Source organism: Gorilla gorilla, chromosome 5, assembly GCF_029281585.2.
Source record: "Gorilla gorilla gorilla isolate KB3781 chromosome 5, NHGRI_mGorGor1-v2.1_pri, whole genome shotgun sequence".
NCBI classification, from domain to species: Eukaryota; Metazoa; Chordata; class Mammalia; order Primates; family Hominidae; genus Gorilla; species Gorilla gorilla.
The window spans coordinates 113,982,221-114,001,931 of NC_073229.2; the positions used below are offsets into that span (position 1 = coordinate 113,982,221).

A 19,711-nucleotide genomic window follows, 5' to 3' on the forward strand; every position below is an offset into this window, starting at 1 on the left:
TTAATACAGATATTGGAAGAAAATGTTCAATTGGGAATATTAAACTATGGGGTGTAAGTTATAGAATATTCTGGAAGTCATAAAAAATAGTAGAGTCCATAACATTAAACGTGCACTTGTGGGCTGGGCGCAGTGGCTCAAGGCAAGGCAGGCAGATCACGAGATAAGGAGTTGGAGACCAGTCTGGCCAACATGGTGAAACCCTGTCTCTACTAAAAATACAAAAATTAGGGCTGGGTGCCTTGGCTCACGCCTGTAATCCCAGCACTTTGGGAGGCCGAGGCGGGCAGATCACCTGAGGTCAGCAGTTTGAGACCAGCCTGACCAACATGGTAAAACCCTGTCTCTACTAAAAATACAAAAATTAGCCAGGTGTGGTGGTGCATGCCTGTAATCCCAGCTACTCAGGAGGCTGAAGCAGGAGAATCGCTTGAACTCAGGAGACGGAGGTTGTGGTGAGCCGAGATCGTGCGATTGCACTCCAGCCTAGGCAACAAGAGCGAAACTCCGTCTTTTTTTTTTTTTTTAAAGTGGGGCCAGGTGTGGTGGCTCACGCCTGTAATCCCAGCACTTTGGGAGGCCAAGGCGGGCAGATCACCCGAGGTCGGGAGTTTGAGACCAGTCTGGCCAACATGGTGAAACCTTGTCTCTACTAAAAATACAAAAATTAGCTGGGCATAGTGGTGGGCGCCTGTAATCCCAGCTACTCAGGAGGCTGAGGCAGGAGAATAGCTTGAACCCGGGAGGCGGAGGTTGCAGTGAGCGGACATCGTGCCAGTGCACTCCAGCCTGGGTGACAAGAGTGAAACTCTGTCTCAAAAAGAAGAAAAAGACAAAAAAAAAAATGTAGTTATGTAGTGATAATGCACCCTGGCAACTATTCTCAGGAATCTGTTGAAAGAGGTGACCCCTGAAAAAGGAGGATAAAACCAAGAAAGAAGATGACACGGGATCCAGGAAATAAGAGATTTAGCAGAGAAATAAAAAGTAAAATAATCCTGTCGATCGTAATCCTAATCCACGGGATTATTTTACTTTTAAGTGTTTAAAGTTAAGGGAAATCCCAGAACTTTCATCTGGGCAGCAGCAGGAAGATGAACAGCTCTAGGCTGATTAAATTAATAGAACAGGTTAGTGGTTGCCTGAGTTTGGGATTGGAAGAGAAGACAATGTAAACAGCCAGGAGGCAAAATTTGGGGGTAATAAAAATCTAAGACTGGGCAGGGCACAGTGGCTCACACCTGTAATCTCAGCACTTTGGGAGGCTGAGTCGGGTGGATCACAAGGTCAGGAGTTCAAGACCAGCCTGGCCAAGATGGTGAAACCCCATCTCTACTAAAAATACAAAAATTGGCCGGGCACGGTGGCTCACACCTGTAATCCCAGCACTTTGGCAGGCCAAGGCGGGCAGATCACCTGAGGTCAGGAGTTCGAGACCAGCCTGGCCAACATGGTGAAACCCCATCTCTACTAAAAATACAAAAATTAGCCGGGCGTGGTGGCACGTGCCTGTAGTCCCAGCTATTTGGGAGGCTGAGGCAGGAGAATCACTTGAACCCGGGAGGCAGAGGTTGCGGTGAGCCGAGATTGTGCCACTGCACTCCCACCTGGGCAACAGAGTGAGACTCCGTCTCAAAAACAACAACAACAACAACAAAAATATAGATATATATAAATTAGCCAGGTGCAGTGGCAAGCGCCTGTAATCCTAGCTACTCGGGAGGCTGAGGCAGAAGAATCGCTTGAACCTGGGAGGTGGAGGTTGCAGTGAGTCGAGATCCCACCATCGCACTCCAGCCTGGGCGACAGAACGAGATTCTGTCTCAAAATAATAATTTAAAAAAATGATGATAAGGAAGGAATAGAGTATATGTAGTATAGATGAAATAAGGTTGGCAGTGTATTAGTAATTATTGAAACCAGATATTGGGTAATAGGATTTTATTGTATTCTTCTTTTCTCTTCTTTCTTTTTTTTTGAGACGGAGTCTCGCTTTGTCACCCAGACTAGAGTGCAGTGACACAATCTCAGCTCACTGCAACCTCCACCTCCTGGGTTCAAGCGATTCTCCTGCCTCAACCTCCCGAGTAGCTGGGAGTACAGGCATGCTCCACCACACACCTGGCTAATTTTTTCTTTTGTATTTTAAGTAGAGACAGGGTTTCACCACGTTGGCCAGGCTTGTCTCGAACTCCTGACCTCAGGTAATCCACCCGCCTTGACCTCCCAAAATGCTGGGATTACAGAGGTAAGCCACCGCGCCTAGCCTATTGTACTCTTCTTTTACTTTTGTGTATGTTTGAAATTTTGCACTAAAAAAATAGTATCTTTGATCCTTTTATAGTTCATAAGCATGATGATTGGGTTTTCGCACACGTGTAATATGTGCCTCCCTCAAACCATGTTATGACCTCAGCATATTACCTGTCTGATATAAAAATATGTATATATTTTAGAAACAGGGTCTTATTCTCTCACCCAGGCTAGAGTGTACTGGTGCAATCATAGCTCAATGTAACCTTGAACCCCTGGGCCCAAGCAATCTTCCTGAGCAGCTAGGACTACAGGAACCTGCTACCACACCCAAAAATTTTTTTTTTTTTTTTCTTTTTTTGAGATAGAGTCTCACTCTGTCACCCAGGCTGGAGTGAAGTGGTATGATCTTGGCTTACTGCAACCTCTCCCTCCTGGGTTCAAGCAATTCTCCTGCCTCATCCTCTGTAGTCTCTGGAGTAGCTGGGATTACAGGTGTGCACCACCACACCTGGCTAATTTTTTGTATTTTTTAGTAGAGACAGGGTTTCACCATGTTGGCCAGGCTGGTCTCAAACTCCTGACTTCAAGTAATCCGCCCACCTCGGACTCCCAAAGTGCAGGGATTACAGGCATGCACCACCACACCCAGCTCTTCTTCTTTTTTTTTTTTTTTAATAGACAAGGTCTCAGTATGTTGCCCAGGCTGGTCTCCCGCTCCTGGGCTCAAACAATCCTCCAGCCTTGGCCTCCCAAAGTGCTGGGATTATAGGCATGAGCCACTACGCCTGGTCTTAAATGTGTTAAGTTGTCTTAAGTCTTACGCTACTTTCTCTGCTGGTGGTGCCCACCCAACAGCCATTGGTGACCTCTGAAAATTAATATTTTTGAAAAAAATTATGAGTGTCATGTAAAGAGAACTTGGGTATCAACTTGTAGATGCTACCATTGACCAAAGATGATACAATCTGAGCTTTAATAAAGATAGCAGTTATAATGAATCAAAACCTATTAGTTTAACCCCTTAATATATACTAATAATTTTAAAAATTTGTTGCCTTTGGAGAGTAAGAAGTCAATCTTGAAAGCTGATAAAGGGAGAAATTTAAAAATGTATCCTGCCTCTCATATGTGAATTGTACCACTGGGTAACTAAATAGAAGATGATGACAAATGTCTCTTCCTGAGAATAGTCCACCTAATTTGAAAAAGAATTGCCAGTGTGGTGGCTCACGCCTGTAATCCCAGCACTTTGGGAGGCCGAGGAGGGCGGATCACGAGGTCAGGAGATCTAGACCATCCTGGCTAACACAGTGAAACCCCGTCTCTACTAAAAATACAAAAAATTAGCCGGGCGTGGTGGTGGGCGCCTGTAGTCCCTGCTGCTCGGGAGGCTGAGGCAGGAGAATAGCATGAATCCGGGAGGCGGAGCTTGCAGTGAGCAGAGATCGTGCCACTGCACTCCAGCCTGGGGAACAAAGCGAGACTGTCTCAAAAAAAAAAAAAAAAAAAAAAAAAAGAATTGACAAAATTAGAATACCACTATTTTGCAACTCCCAGTTAATCCACTAATCTTGGCATTAAGTGTCAATGGCTGCTAACATAGCAAAAGGGGCAAAAAAAAACAGACTTTAGATGGCTCTTGCTGAGAGAACATAATGCTACCTATAGTCTTACCAAAAGGATCAAACCTCTGATCCAGCTGTCAATTTTTTTTTTGGGGGGGGTGATGGAGCCTTGCTCTGTCACCTAGCCTGGAAGTACAGTGGCGCAATCTCAGCTAACTGTGACCTCCAACTCCTGGGTTCAAGCGATTCTCCTGCCTCGGCCTCCGAAGTAGCTGGGATTACAGGCTTCCACCACCACACCTGGCTAATTTTTGTATTTTTAGTAGAGACAGGGTTTCAGCATGTTGGACCAGGCTGGTCTCAAACTCCTTGCCTCAAGTGATCCGCCAGCCTCAGCCTCCCAAAGTGCTGGGATTACAGGCGTGAGCCACTGTGCCTGGCCCCAGCTGTCGATTTTTTAAAATGAAGAGGATAGAATATGTTAAGCTGCACCATGAATTTATAATCAGAAAAACTCAGACTGTGAAAGATTCTACAGATCAAAAACTCAGGTTTTTCAAGACATAAATTTAAGAAAAAAGTATGGGAGGGGAAACTGTGAATTATAAGAAATGGCAAAATGATTTAAATGTTTGTGAACCTCCAAAATTCGTATGTTGAAGTCTTAATACCCCAGTGTGATGGTATTTGGAAGTGAGACCTTTTGGAGGTAATTAGATTTAGAAGAGGTTTTGAGGATAGAGTCCTCATAATAGGATTATTGCCCTTATAATGGGAGGGAAAGACTAGAGTCCCTTCTCTCTCAGCCAAGGGAGGATACACTAAGAAGGTGGCCATCTACAAGCCAGGAAGGGAGCCCTCACCAGACAATAAATCTGCCGGCTCCTTGATCTTGGATCTCCCAGCCTCTAGAACTGTAAGAAATTTTTGCTTGTTGATTAAGTTAAAGAGGTTCAGAACGTGCAACCCCGAAACAGACCATTTTGACATATTATTTTGAAGTAAAGAAAAATCAGAACCAGCCAACTCAGTGAAACGTCTTTACCTCCCCAATTGCCTAAAATAAAGTATAAACTTACCCTTTTGCAAAGGAAATTTATACTCACAAAGGAAATTTCTGTTAGTAAAGCTATCTGTACCAGGAAGAGAGCTACTCCAAGACAACTTTTTTCACTTAACAGACTGTTATCTGTGTCAGTAAATCCACTGAGAAAGTTTATGTTTTAAGCCTCAGCCTCCCAAGTACCTGGGATTACAGGCATGCGTCACCACACCTGGCAAATTTTGTATTTTTAGTAGAAACAGAGTTTCACCATGTTGTATTTTAGTCTCCACTAAAGATACAAAAATTAGCTGGGCGTAGTGGTGCACGCCTGTAATCGTAGCTACTGAAGAGGCTGAGGCATAAGAATTGCTTGAACCTGGGAGGCAGACATTGCAGTGAGCTGAGATCATGCACTCCAGCCTGGGGACAGAGCCAGACTCCATCTCAAAAAAAATGTTAGTTTTATTCAGTCTATAGTCTTACCGAGGACTATAGACTGAGGTCTACAGCCCAGGAGCTGTCCTTCAGAGTTCTGTCAGACTGCTGCAGCACAGTATTTCAGCCCACTGTTTATATACCTGTGGTGGAGGTTCAGTATGTGCAAAATCACATTAAAGTTTTGGTGCAGGAGTACATCTAGTTATAGATTTCAGAGGCATAATCACTAACCCTATCAGACATTATCTCATGTGTAGGAAAAGGCACTATATTCCTCCTTTCCTTTCTTTTTTTTTTTTTTTTTGAGACGGAGTCTCGATTTGTTCCCCAGGCTGGAGTGCAGTGGTGCGATCTCGGCTCACTGCAAGCTCCCCTTCCCGGGTTCACGCCATTCTCCTGCCTCAGCCTCCCTAGTAGCTGGGACTACAGGCACCCGCCACCATGCCCAGCTAATTTTTTGTATTTTTTAGTAGAGACGGGGTTTCACCATGTTAGCCAGGATGGTCTCGATCTCCTGACCTCGTGATCCGCCCTCCTCGGCCTCCCAAAGTGCTGGGATTACAGGCGTAAGCCACTGCGCACGTCCATATTCCTCCTTTAAGGAATATAGTGACTCAGGCAAGAGATGTTGGGGGCCGTGTGCACTATCCTGGTTTGCCTTCAAAGCATCTTTACAGAGAGCTGCACTTCCTCACAGAGTCAGGGGCTTTGTGAAATTAGATGGCAAGCAGAAATGAGCAAAATGGCTTCTTACCCTTTTTACTTTGTCTCACAATAATTAGAGCACTATGTTTAAATGTCACTTCAAGGAATTATTTTCTCTATGGTTACATTTCTCTCTTTTTACAGTTTAACTTTTTCAAATAATTTTCCATTTTAGGATTTTTTTCTTTCTGATTTAACTCAGTCTTTGAATATGTGAAACAGTTACATGGTTCAAAAGTGAAAGGTTATAAAAATACAAACTCAAAAATTAATTAATTAATTTAGTTTTTCTTTTTCTCACCCCGTCTTATGGTGCTGAAAACTCAACAGTTTAATTGGGGCCAGGCACAGTGGCTCACATCTGTAATTCCAGTACCTTGGGAGGCCCAGGCATGAGGATTTCTTGAGCCCAGGGGTTCAAGGTTACAGTGAACTACGATTGTGCTACTGTACTCCAGCCTGGGTGACAGAGGCAGACTGTGTATCTAACACCCTCCCACACCCAACTTATTTGGGTGAATTATATAGTATGTAAATTATATCCCAGTAAAGGTCTTATTAAAAAAATTAAAGCCGGCCAGACACAGTGGCTCACGCCTGTAATCCCAGCACTTTGGGAGGCCGAGGCGGGCGGAATACCTGAGGTCAGGAGTTTGAGACCAGCCTCGTCAACATGGTGAAACCCCATCTCTACTAAAAATACAAAAAAACATAGCCAGGCGTGGTTGCAGGTGCCTGTAATCCCAGCTACTTGGGAGGCTGAGGCAGGAGAATCACTTGAACCTGGGAGGTGGAGGTTGCAGTGAGCCGAGACCGCCCCATTGCACTCCAGCCTGGGCAACAAGAACAAAACTCCAACTCAAAAAAAAAAAAAATTAATTAGTTAATTAATTTTTAAAAAGCCATGCATATGTGCAAATAAAAATACATAAGTTAGGTGGAGTGGCTCATACCTGTAATACCAGCACTTTGGAAGGCAGAGGTCGGAGGATTGCTTGAGGTCAAGAGTTGGAGACGAGCCTGGGCAACAACATGGCGAGACCCTGTCTATATTTAAAAGAAAAAAAAAATGAAAGAAAGAAAGGCGAGTGTGGTGTTGTGTGCCTGTGGTCCCAGCTACCTGGGAGGCTGAGGTATGAGGATTGCTTGAGCCTAGGAGTTTGAGGATGCAGTAAGCTATGATCACACCATTGCACTCCAGCTAGGACAACAGACTGAGACCTTGTCTCTAAAAAAATAATAAAAATAAAGCCAGGCGCGGTGGCTCACGCCTGTAATCCCAGCACTTTGGAAAGCCGAGGCGGGCAGATCACCTGAGGTCAGGAGTTTGAGACCAGCCTGCCCGACATGGCGAAACCCCATCTCTACTAAAAATACAAAAAACTAGCCAGGCAGGCCCCTGTAATCCCAGGTATTTGGGAGGCTGAGGCAGGAAAATCGCATGAACCCCGGAGGCGGAGGTTGCAGTGAGCTGAGATCACACCACTGCACTCCAGCCTGGGTGACAACAGTGAAACTCCATCTCAAAAAAAAAAAAAGAATAAAAATAAAAATAAATTGGTTGATATGGCAGTTAAGACTAAATGGGGTCAGGCGCAGTGACTCACACCTGTAATCCCAGCACTTTGGGAGACTGAGGTGGGAGGATTGTTTGAGCCCAGGAGTTCGTGACCAGCCTGGGCAACATAGCAAGACCCCATCTCTACAAAAATTTTAAAAAATTAGCCAGGGGTGGCCGGGCGTGGGTGGCTCACGCCTTTAATCCCAGCACTTTGGGAGCCCAAGCTGGGCAGATCACCTGAGGACAGGAGTTCGAGACCAGCCTGGTCAACATGGCGAAACCCTGTCTCTACTAAAAATACAAAAATTAGGTTGGCGTGGTAACACATGCCTGCAATCCCACCTACTCGGGAGACTGAGGCAGGAGAATCACTTGAACCCCGGAGGCGGAGGTTGTAGTGGGTCGAGATCGCGCCATTGCACTCCAGCCTGGGCAACAAGAGTGAAACTCCATCTCAGAAATAAAACGAAACAAAACAGCCAGGGGTGGTGGTCGCTCGCGTCTATGGTCCCAGCTACTCTGGAGGCAGAGGTGGGAGGATCTCTCGAGCCTTGGAGGTGGAGGTTGCAGGGAGCCGAGATCGCGCCACTGCGCTCCAGCCTGAGCGACAAAGCGATACCCTGTCTGAAAGCAAAAAGAAAAAAAAAAAAGCCAAGTAGATAAACAAGAGGAAATGGGCAGGGATGAATATAGGCAGACTATAAGTAGCCGAGGAAGGTGGCCTTATTTTCGCACCTATCAATGCTCAGGCTGAGCTCCTGAGGCTAGACCTACCGGCACCCCCCATTCCTACAGGTTCTATAAGACAAGTCAGGTATTCCACCCTCTAAAAAGCTCTTCTCTCTCCTGCCCCGCTAGACTAGTATCCCCTCCTCAAGGCTCCCAACATCCGAAGCTAAGTTGTTTGTCTGCCTATCATCCAGGAACGCGTCTGAGGGCAGGGAACAAATTTATTCATCGTAATCGAGCCCAGCACTTTGTCTCGCACGCAGCTGACAGCAGAATTTTAAGATAAAGTATTAAATAAATGACAGACCTCTCAAGGCTTCCTGTCTTTCACTAAAAAGCTTCTCTCAGGCCACGCCCCTACCTCCGCTCAGGTCAGCCCCTTCCTATTGAAGCCCCGCCCCATCGCCTTCCCCGCCACCTTACACCCCGCCCCTTTCTCTTAAAGCCCTAGGAAGATTACTGGAGTTTGGCGCCAACCGTGTTTTTTTTTTTTCCCTTCCAAAGGCGGGAACTAGTTGTGGGCGCTGCGACGTGCTTTGCGTCTGATATGATTGGCCGTAGGCACTCAGTCCCGCCTCCATACCCTGATTGCGCTCTGGTATTGGTGGAGATGCCAGGGAGACCTCGGTGGGCAGAAAGGAACCGGGTTGTCTTGGGCCGGGCAGGGCGGGTAAGTTGTCGTAGGGGCCCGGTCCGTGAGGGACTGCTAAGGAAGAGGCTGCATGGCGCGGTAGTCCCTCGAGTGGAGGTCGGCTGCCCCTGGGAAACCAGAGAGTCGGAGGGAGTCCATCTGGAGCGGCCAAGTAGGTCGGGGAAGGGCCGAGCCCGACGTCTGGCTCCGCAGGTAGCCACGTTCCCTCCGCCCCCGGTGCAGCTTCAGGGCTTGCACCCTGCGTCCCTCTGTGGTCCCTCGAGAGGGTCTGGGCGGGGACTATGGGTGGGCGCGCCCAGGAATTGTCCCTTCGGCCGCTCGTCCTGCCCCTCCCCCCCACCATCCAGTCTCTCCTTGGAATATACTCTTAAAATCTTTCGGATGGAGTTCTTTGGAGAAATGGGTTTCCTGGAGTGTCAGGTGATCATTGATGTTGATTGTTTCTGAAATGTTTATTTAGGCATCAAACCAACATGCCTAAATAAGTTTATTTTCATTTCTACAGCGCCTAGATTCATTCCTAGCACATAGTAGGCCCTAACTCAGATGTGAATGTAGAATTCGTAGGAGCTGAGCATTTGTGCTTCAGGCATCAAGTTGTCTTTGACTCTTCGACTCTTCCTTGGTCTTTTTCCATTCTCCACACCTCCAGCAGCAAACCTTTCGCCTCTCCTCAAGGCCCTTCCCCCCCGTCTCCCTCAGCGCCTCTTTGACTGGAGGGGGACAGAGGCTTTCATGGCAGGGATTCTCCCATCTCCCTTCCTATCCCCGCTATGCCCTCCAATTATCTTTTTCTGGCGTTCCGTTTTACAAGAGATGGCCTTCTTTCCAAAAACATTTATATTGTATTGAATATTCTTGATTTTGGCCATCTTGCTTTACAGACAGACCTGGGGTCTAATTTCAGCTCTGCCACTTACCAGGTGGTTGCCTTGTGCAAATTTCTTGATCGTCTGTGTTTTCCTCATCCGTAAAATGGGGAAAAGAATAATATGGACCTCATGGAACTCTGGGGAGGATTTAAACTAAGTGAATAATGTATTTAGACCATTTAGGTTAGTGCCTGGAACATAGTAAATGTGCCGTATATGATAGCTTTTGTTAGTATTTGCCCCTTACCTCTTCTTCTGGGGTCTTGCTGTATTAGCCTTTCCCATGAGTGTAAAAATACACTGTCTTCTCTGGCTTTTTCCTGTTTTTCTCTACAAATGCTTGTGTTTTTCTCTAAATTTTATTTTTTGTCTTTTAGCGTCTACATTAAGGACACATTCTCAGTTTCGTAGTGATTTTTCTTTTTCTTTTTTCCTTTTTTTTTTGAGACTATAGCCCAGGCTGGAGTGCAATGGCAAGATCTCGGCTTACTACAGGTTTGACCTCCTGTGCTCAAGCAATCCTCCCACCTCAGCCTTCCAAGTAGCTGGAACTACAGGTGTGCACCAGCATGCCTGGCTAATTTTTGTATTTTGTAGAGACTGGGTTTTGCCATGTTTCCCAGGCTGGTCTCGAACTCCTAGGCTCAAGTGATCAGACTGCCCTCAGCCTCCCAAAGTACTGGGATTACAAGTGTGAGCCACCTCGCCCAGCCACATTCTCTCAATTTTAAAAAGAAAACTTCCTTCAGACTGCCTATAACGAAAGGCTATGTGATCCTTCTTCTGTCTACTTTGCTTTCACGTCTGAATCCATTGGAATTGTCCCAGAAAAGATTATGCATGAGTAAATCTGCTTACAAACTTTTTTTTTTTTTTTTTGAGACGGAGTCTCGCTCTGTCACCCAGGCTGGAGTGCAGTGGCGCGATCTCGGCTCACTGCAAGCTCCGCCTCCAGGGTTCATGTCATCCTCCTGCCGCAGCCTCCCGAGTAGCTGGGACTACAGGTGCCTGCCACCACGCCAGGCTGATTTTTTGTATTTTTAGTAGAGACAGGGTTTCACCCTGTTAGCTAGGATGGTCTCGATCTCCTGACCTTGTGATCCGCCCTCCTCGGCCTCCCAAAGTGCTGAGATTACAGGCTTGAGCCACCACGCCCGGCCAAACATTTTTTTTTTAGACAAAGTCTTACTCTGTCGCCCAGGCTGGAGTTGCAGTGGCACGATCTCAGATCACTGCAGCCTCCATCTCCCAGGTTCAAGCGATTCTCCTGCCTCAGCTTCCCCAGTAGCTGGGATTACAAGTGTGTGCCACCATGTCTGGCTAATTTTTGTATTTTTAGTATAGATGAGGTTTCACCATGTTGGCCGGGCTGGTTTTGAACTCCTGACCTCAGGTGATCCGCCTGCCTCGGCCTCCCAATACAAACTCTTTTTCAGCATGATAGTTCTCAACTTTGAAAATTTTGCCTCTACACTTTCACAGGTGCATCACTTCTATCGGTAGCAACTCTCATATATCGGGATCCTCAAATGGGAGAAGGTGAGGAAAAGTGAAAAAGACCCATTTTCCAAGAAATTCTGATACATTTTTCTTCCTCCTCTCCTTCCTCTCCTTCCAGGAGAATCACTGGCCTATGTGATTTCAAGAGTGTAATCTCACCTATCACTAAGGTGCTAATGAGTCCCAAATCATAATACCTACCATGCCTTTTCTGTATGACATTTCCAGCTGTTGGACATCTTTTTGTTTTTTGTTTTTTTCTCCCCTAGACGGAGTCTTGCTCTGTTTCCCAGGCTGGAGTGCAGTGGCGCGATCTCAGCTCACTGCAACCTCTGCCTCCCAGGTTCAAGCGATTCTTCTGGTCTCAGCCTCCGGAGTAGCTGGGATTATAGGCACACGCCACCACGCCCAGCCGATTTTTGTATTTTTAGTAGAGATGGGGTTTCACCATGTTGGCCAGGCTTGTCTCAAACTCCTGAACTCAGGTGATCCACCAGCCTCGGCCTCCCAAAGTGCTGGGATTACAGGCATGAGCCACCACGCCCGGCCTTTTTTTTTTTCTTTTCTTTTTGAGATGGAGTCTTGCCCTGTCGCCCAGGCTGGAGTGCAATGGTGCGATCTCGGCTCACTGCAACCTCCGCTTCCCAGGTTCAAGCGATTCTCCTGCCTCAGCCTCCCGAGTGTGGGATTACAGGTGCGCACCACCACGCCCAGCTAATTTTTTTGTATTTTTAGTAGAGACGGGGTTTCACCATGTTGGTCAGGCTGGTCTTGAACTCCTGACCTCGTGATCTGCCTGCTTTGGCCTCCCAAAGTGCTGGGATTACAGACATGAGCCACCACCCCCAGCCGCTGTTAGACATCTTTATCTGGATGTCCTACAGATAACTCAACATGACTTCACTGGTTGTCCATTGCAGTTAAAGCATGACTGTCCTCCAAAGCTAGAAACATGAGAATCGTCTTTAACAAATTGGGTATTTCTTTAATTCAACAGATATTCTTTTATTACTTGCCATTCTGCTAGGCCTGCTGAGAGCTGGGGATACAGTGAGAGCTGGGGAACAGAACAGAGATGGTCCTAATCTTTATGGAGAACCATTGGGTGGTCCATTGGGTGAGATGGACATTTCTCCAGGAATCCCACAAAAATGGAATCATGAACTTCAAGAAGAGGTCATGTAGGGAAAGGACACAATGGGGTAAGAGTATATAACAGAGGGCCTGACTTAGTGGGAAGAGAGGGTGGACAGGGGAGACTCAAAATGGCTTAAGCAAAATATCAAAGAAGAGCTAAGTGAAAGTAGAATATTGAGGAAAGAATATTCCCTGAAGAAGCCCTGTGTGGTTTTTTTTTTTTTCGATTTATAAATAGTTTATCCTGTTCACATTGTGCAGAATTTCAGTGTCATTAATCCACAATGTTAGTACGGTAACAGAAACATAAAGGAGGAAAAAGGCAGGTGGGGGGAGGTTCATAGTGTGGCCTGACATAGTCTTAAGGGTTCTCTCCTGTAGTATGCATCTCCTGCAGGCAAGTATTAATATCACTTCATTGTTTGAAGGACAGTACACGATCCAGGATTCATTTATTGTTCAGGTGTCTTTTCCAAAGTATGGGAAAACAGGAATAAATTCAATAATGAATATCTGCAATTCAAACCAATTTAACTACAGGTCAGTGGTGTCTTTCTTGTCTGTTATCACAAACATCCCAGTTGCCTCCATCTAAAAATTTCTTTCAAAAGTTAAGACACAATTAATTATACCTTATTAATTCCCTCAAAAGCAAAAAAAAAAAAAAAAGTACCACTCAGCATACAAAAGTTACACATTAAAAGTGTGTATATAGGGCTGGGTGCGGTAGCGCATGCCTGTGATCCCAGCACTTTGGGAGGCCGAGGCGGGTGGATCGTAAGGTCAGGAGTTCAAAACCAGCCTGGCCAAGATGGTGAAACCCTGTTTCTACTAAAAATACAAAAAATTAGCTGGGCGCGGCAGCAGGCGCCTGTAATCCCAGCTACTGAGGAGGCTGAGGCAGGAGAATCGCTTGAACTCGGAGGGCAGAGGTTGCAATGAGCAGAGATTGTGCCACTGCACTCCAGCCTGGGTGACAGAGTGAGACTCTGTCTCAAAAAAAAATGCATATTTCCTTTTTTTTTTGAGACGGAGTCTCTTTGTCGCCCAGGCTGGAGTTCAGTGGCATGATCTCGGCTCACTGCAACCTCCTCCTTTCAGGTTCAAGTGATTCTCCTGCCTCACCCTCCCAAGTAGCTGGGATTACAGGTGTGTGCCACCATGTCTGGCCAATTTTTGTATTTTTAGTAGAGATGGCGTTTCACCATGTTGGCCAGGCTGGTCTCGAACTCCTGAACAAAGTTGATCTGCCCACCTCGGCTTTCCAAAGTGCTGGGATTACAGGCGTGAGCCACTGCGCCTGGCCTCAAAATTTGTTTTTTATCCTGAAATCAGCAGGAAGCACTGAAGGGCTTTTTGGTGGGGTTTTTTTTTGTTTTTTGTTTTTTTTCTTTTGAGACGAAGTCTCCTGTCCCCCAGACTGGAGTGCAGTGGCGTGATCTCAGCTGACTGCAGCCTCTGCCTCCCAGCTTCCAGAAATTCTCCTGCCTCAGCCTTTCAGGTAGCTGGAATTATAGGCATGCGCCACCACGGCTGGCTAATTTTCGTATTTTTAGTAGAGATGACGTAGGCTGGTCTCGAACTCCTGACCTCAGGTGATCTCCTGACCTCAGGTGATCACCCACCTCAGGTGATCGCCTGCCTCAGCCTCCCAAAGTGCTAGGATTACAGGCGTGAGCCACCACATCCAGCCTAAGCACTGAAGTGTTTAAGCAGAGTTGGGAACAGGATCATGTTTGCATTTTTAAAAGACAACTCATGCTGAGGTTTGAAGAACAATTTGAGATGGGGGAAGACTGTCCATTTGAATACACTTTCCATTAAATCTTGTTGACTACCTCTCAGATCTGTTTTTAGTGTTTTGTGGGTTTTTTGGTTTGGTTTTGTTTTGAGACAGTCTCGCTCTTTGACCCAGGCTGGAGTGCAGCGGTGCAGTCACAGCTCACTGCAGCCTCCGGAAGCATGTGCCACCACACCCAGCTAACTTTTCTTTTTTTTTGTAGATATGGAGTCTCCCTGTGTTGCCCAGGCTGGTCTTGAACTCCTGGGCATAAGCAGTCCTCCTGCCTCAGCCTCCCAGAATGTTGGGATTACAGGCATGAACCACCGTGCCCAGCCAAGATCTGTTTCTTATTTTTATTTCCACTACTAAGAACTTAAACAGTGACACCTCGTTGTCTTCTGCCTTGTTTTGGTAGCCTTTTCTATCTCCCTTCCCACTCATATTTTCCAGACTCTTGCCAGAGTTAAACATCTAAGATGCAGATTTGATCATTATATTGCCCTACTTTAAAAACCTTCACTGGTTCCCTCATTCCCTTCTGGATGGAATCCAAGTATCTTAATCACATAATACATCCCCTGACCTTTATTTTTTTTTGAGAGAGAGAGTCTCACTGTGACCTAGGCTGGAGTGCAGTGGCACGATCTTGGCCCACTGCAGCCTCGGGGCCTGTGACTTCCTAAACTTTATTCTTACATTCTGATCTTGCCTTCCCATGTTCTATTCTGTAGGTGTTCACACCCATACTTGATTGTGAACTTATAGATAGATGTGGTGGGGAACAGATGTGGGGAGATCATGTCAAGAAGTGTTTGCCAATGTGAGCCTAATTTAATTGAACCTTGGGATTTTGGAAGCCTTGAGATAGTGAATAATGGAGCTAGAATGGTAGGTGTCAGTCTATATCAGGATAAGGAAGTTTTTTTTTTTTTTTTTAAATGGAGTCTAGCTGTGTGGCACAACCTCGGCTCACGGCAACCTCTGCCTCCTGGGTTCAAGCAATTCTCCTGCCTCAGCCTCCAGCAGTTGGGACTACAGACATGTACCACCATGCCCAGCTAATTTTTTTGTATTTTTAATAGAGGTAGGGTTTCACCATGTTGGCCACGATGGTCTCGATCTCTTGACCTCGTAATCCACCTGCCTCGGCCTCCCAAAGTGCTGGGATTATAGGCATGAGCCACTGCGCCCAGTTGGGATAAGGAATTTGTACTTTATTTATTAAAAATTGGGAAGTAACGGAAAGTTTTTGAGCAGGATTGCGGTAGAACTAACCCAGTAGTTGTGCGTAGCATGTATTTGGAGTGGGGAAATAATTACGTAGCTATAGTGGGGTCCTGAAACAAATGAAAATGGCAAGAATGGGAATAAATGGGAGAAATATTTCAGAGGTAGCATCAGTAGATCAGTAGTCTGTTAGGGAATGTTAGTGCTACTCCAAGAAATTAGAGAAATGAGGAGGTGAGCAGATATGGATGGAAAGATGGTCTCTTGTTTTGGACTTGGTGAGTTTGTACCTACAGGAATGTGTTTATTAATGTTAGCATTTGTTTGTTTGTCTGTTTTGAGACAAGGTCTCATTCTGTCACTCAGGCTGGAGTGCAGTGACTTGATCTTGGCTCACAGCAATCTCTGCTTCCTGGTTGTGCTTAAGCAATCCTCCCACCTCAGCCTCCCAAGTATGGTTGGGACTATAGGAGTGTGTCACCACGCCTGGCTAATTTTTGTATTTTTTGTAGAGATGGGATTTCGCCATGTTGCCTGGGCTGGTCTCGAACTCCTGGCCTGAAGTGATCCACCCACCTCGGCCTCCCCACAAAGTGCTGGGCCCACAAAGTGCTGGGATTACAGGTGTGAACCACTGAGCCCTGGCACCCAGCCACTAATTTTTTTTTTCTGAGACAGTCTTGCTCTGTTGCCCAGGCTGGAGTGCAGTGTGACAATCTCGGCTCACTTCAACCTCCGCCTTCCCCACGCTCAAGCAATTCTTGTGCCTGAGCCTCCTAAGTAGCTGAGATTACTGGTGTGCGTCAGCATACCTGGCTAATTTTTTTTATTTTTAGTAGAGACAGGGTTTTACCGTGTTAGCCAGACTGGTCTTGAACTCCTGACTTAAATCTGCCCGCCTGCCTAGGCTTCCCAAAGTGCTGGGATTTAGGCATGAGCTACCATACTTGGCCACTAATTGTTTTTTTGTTTGTTTGAGACAGAGTCTGGCTCTGTCGCCCAGGCTGGAGTGCAGTGGCACAATCTCAGCTCACTGCAACCTCTGCCTCCCAGGTTCATGCCATTCTCCCGCCTCAGCCTCCCAAGTAGCGGGAACTACAGGCGCCCACCACCACACCCGGCTAATTTTGTTTTTGTATTTTTAGTAGAGATGGGGTTTCACTGTGTTAGCCAGGATGGATGGTCTCGATCTCCTGACCTCGTGATCCGCCTGCCTCAGCCTCCCAAAGTGCTGGGATTACAGGCGTAAGCCACCGTGCCCGGCCCACTAATTGGTTTTTTAATGTTAGACATCCTCACATTTTTGGGATAAATCTCACTTGTCTGTAGTGCTTTTTCGTTTAATATCTTGCTGGATTCAGTTGGTTGATTTTTTTTTCTTTTTTTTTTTTTTGTGACGGAGTCTCGCTCTGTTGCCCAGGCTGGAGAGTGGTGCAATCTTGGCTCGCTGCAACCTCCATCTCCCAGGTTCAAGCTACTCTCCTGCCTCATCCTCCTGAGTAGCTGGGATAACAGGTGCGTGCTACCATGCCCACCTAATTTTTGTGTTTTTAATAGAGACGGGGTTTCACCATGTTAACCAGGCTGGTCTCGAATTCCTGACGTCAAGCAATCTACCCACCTTGGCCTCCCAAAGTGCTGGGATGACAGGCCGATTTTTTTTTTTTTAAGGCTATTTCTGTTTATATTCATAAGAAAGATTGGCTTGTAGTTGTCTGGTCTTGTAGTTTTTTTGTTTTGCCCTATTCTTGACCAGTTTTTTTGTTTGTTTGTTTTCTGTTGTTTTTTGAGACGGAGTCTCACTGTGTCGCCCAGGCTGGAGTGCAGTGGCGCGATCTCGACTCACTGCAACCTCGGCCTCCCAGGTTCACGCCATTCTCCTGCCTCAGCCTCCCGAGTAGCTGGGACTACAGGTGCCCGCCACCACGCCCGGCTAATTTTTTTGTATTTTTAATAGAGAAGGGGTTTCACCGTGTTAGCCAGGATGACCTCGATCTCCTAACCTCATGATCCACCCGCCTCGGCCTCCCAAAGTGCTGGGATTACAGGCATGAGCCACTGCGCCCGGCCCAACCAGTTTTGAAATTGAGGTTGTATTCGCCTCAAAAAATTATTTGCTTATTCGCAAATAGTTTTTTTCTGTTGTCTGGAACAGATTAACTTTTCATTATTATTATTATTATTTTTAGAGACAGAGTCTCATTATGTTGCCCAGGCTGGTCTTGAACTGGGCTCAAATGATCCTCCCGCCTCAACCTCCCAAAGTGCTGGGATTACAAGCACAAGCCACTGTGCCCGGCCTAACTGTTTTAAAATTTGTGGTGTTTGTGCCTTCTTTCTTTTTCTTGGTTAGTTTTGCCATAGATATGCTTATTTCTCTTTTGACAGAGCCAACATTTATTTTTATTGATCTTTCTAGTGCTTGTTTATTTTTGTTAGTTTTTGCTGGTTATATTTTTATTTATCTGGGTTTACTTTGTTCTTTTTCTAACTTCTTGAGGGGATTGATGGCCTCATTAATATTTTGTCCTTTCTTCCTATACATTTAGTACTGTAACTTTGCCTTTAAAAGTACTATTTTGGTTTTATCCCATAAATTTTCTGTGTGGTATTCATTGTTATTCAGTTCTGTACTTTTTCCCAGTTTCCATTAGTATTTGTTCTTTGACCTATGTTTATTAATTTCCAATTGAACAGGGAAGTTTGAAAGTGCATTGTTAACTTTGAATTTTATTGGGCTAGATGGAAACATTTCTTTGATATTTGTGGAAACTTGCACTGCGGCTTGATACATAGACAATTTTTATAAATGTGCTTAAAAGTAGTGTAAGTTCTTTTAATTGTGGTATGCAGGGTTATAAAATTATCAGATCAAACCTGTCAATTTTGTATTCAGAGCTATATCCTTAAATTTCTTTAACTGCTTGATCATCAGAGAAAAGTATGTTAAAATCTCTATTGTAACAATTTTTTTTTTTTTTTTGAGACAGAATCGCTCTGTTGCCCAAGCTGGAGTGCAGTGGTGCCATCTCGGTTAACTGCAACCTCTGCCTCCTGGGTTCAAGTGAGTCTCCTGCCTCAGCCTCTAGAATAGCTGGCTTTATTGGCACCCACCACCACGCCCAGCTAATTTTTGTATTTTTAGTAGAGAGGAGGTTTCACTGTGTTGGTCAGGCTGGTCTCGAACTTCTGACCTCAAGCAATCCACCCACCACCATCCATCCCAAAGTTCTGGGATTACAGGCATGAGCCACTGCGCCTGGCCTATTGTGACTTACTTATCTGTATCAGTCAGGGTCCAGTCAGTAGACAAAAACCACATAGTAATTTGAAAGGGAAAGTTTAGTATAAAGAATTATTGGTCGGGTTCCGTGGCTCAGGCCTGTAATCCTAGCACTTTGGGAGGCCAGGGCCGGGCGGATCACCTGAGGTCAGAAGTTTAAGATCAGCCTCGCCAACATGGTGAAACCCCATCTCTACTAAAATACAAAAATTAGCCGGGCATGATGGCGGGTGCCTGTAATCCCAGCTACTCTGTGGAGGCTGAGACGGGAGAATCGCTTGAACCGGGAAGACGGTGTTTGCAGTGAGCCGAGATCGCGCCACTTACTCCAGCCTGGGCGGCTGAGTGAGACTCCGTCCCAAAAAAAAAAAAAAAATTAAAAAAAAAAAAAAGGCCAGGCACAGTGGCTCACGTCTGTAATCCCAGCACTTTGGGAGGCCGAGGCGGGCGGATCACGAGGTCGGGAGATCGAGACCATCCTGGCTAACGCCGTGAAACCCCATCTCTACTAAAAATATAAAAAATTAGCCGGGCGTGGTGGTGGGCGCCTGTAGTCCCACCTACTCGGGATGCTGAGGCAGGAGAATGGCGTGAACCCAGGAGGCGGAGCTTGCAGTGAGCCGAGATTGCGCCACTGCACGCTAGTCTGGGCGACAGAGCGAGACTCCGTCTCAAAAAAAAAAAAAAAAAAAAGAATTATTGACAGGATTGAAGTAACTAGTAATTGTCAAGTAATAGTTAAAGAGTAACTGAAAAATATAGGAATATAAGATATAGGGAGCAGCTATGACCTCTAGGGTTTTGATAGATCATCCAAAGAAGAGCTGTGTTCCTTCACTCTAAGGATGGGAAGACCTCATGGAAAGAGCATTGCTGGGGGGTCAACTGGATGGTGGAGACATTGCTAAGTGTCTTACTCTGTTCTAAATCGGCCAGAGGAGGTGTATGGGGAAGCTCC

The 19,711-nt window shown here is 45.9% G+C and overlaps 2 protein-coding genes and 1 non-coding gene across 9 annotated transcripts in view; 2 read left to right on the forward strand and 1 right to left on the reverse strand.

Moving 5' to 3' along the window:
• Positions 1-8,661, reverse strand: part of MDN1 (midasin AAA ATPase 1) — a 189,084-nt gene extending 180,423 nt beyond the window's left edge. The window contains exons 1-2 of the mRNA XM_055391822.2: positions 8,607-8,661; positions 6,963-7,056 (exon numbers count right to left, since the gene is read on the reverse strand). The gene's annotated coding sequence lies outside the window, so the exon portion shown is untranslated. The remainder of the gene's footprint in view (positions 1-6,962; positions 7,057-8,606) is intronic.
• Positions 2,333-2,434, forward strand: LOC115935183 (small nucleolar RNA U13). Its single transcript, XR_004070883.1, has one exon. It is a non-coding gene; the product is annotated as a small nucleolar RNA U13 (small nucleolar RNA).
• Positions 8,662-8,882: 221 nt separating the features above from the next.
• Positions 8,883-19,711, forward strand: part of CASP8AP2 (caspase 8 associated protein 2) — a 46,816-nt gene continuing 35,987 nt past the window's right edge. The window contains exons 1-5 of one of the 7 annotated variants that reach the window (XM_063707779.1): positions 8,968-9,102; positions 10,271-10,380; positions 11,306-11,362; positions 12,351-12,525; positions 16,873-16,985. The gene's annotated coding sequence lies outside the window, so the exon portion shown is untranslated. Of the gene's footprint in view, positions 9,144-10,270; positions 10,381-11,305; positions 11,363-12,350; positions 12,526-16,872; positions 16,986-19,711 lie in introns of all 7 variants that reach the window. The other 6 variants (XM_055391845.2, XM_063707780.1, XM_004044409.5 and 3 more) reach the window with 6 other exon arrangements.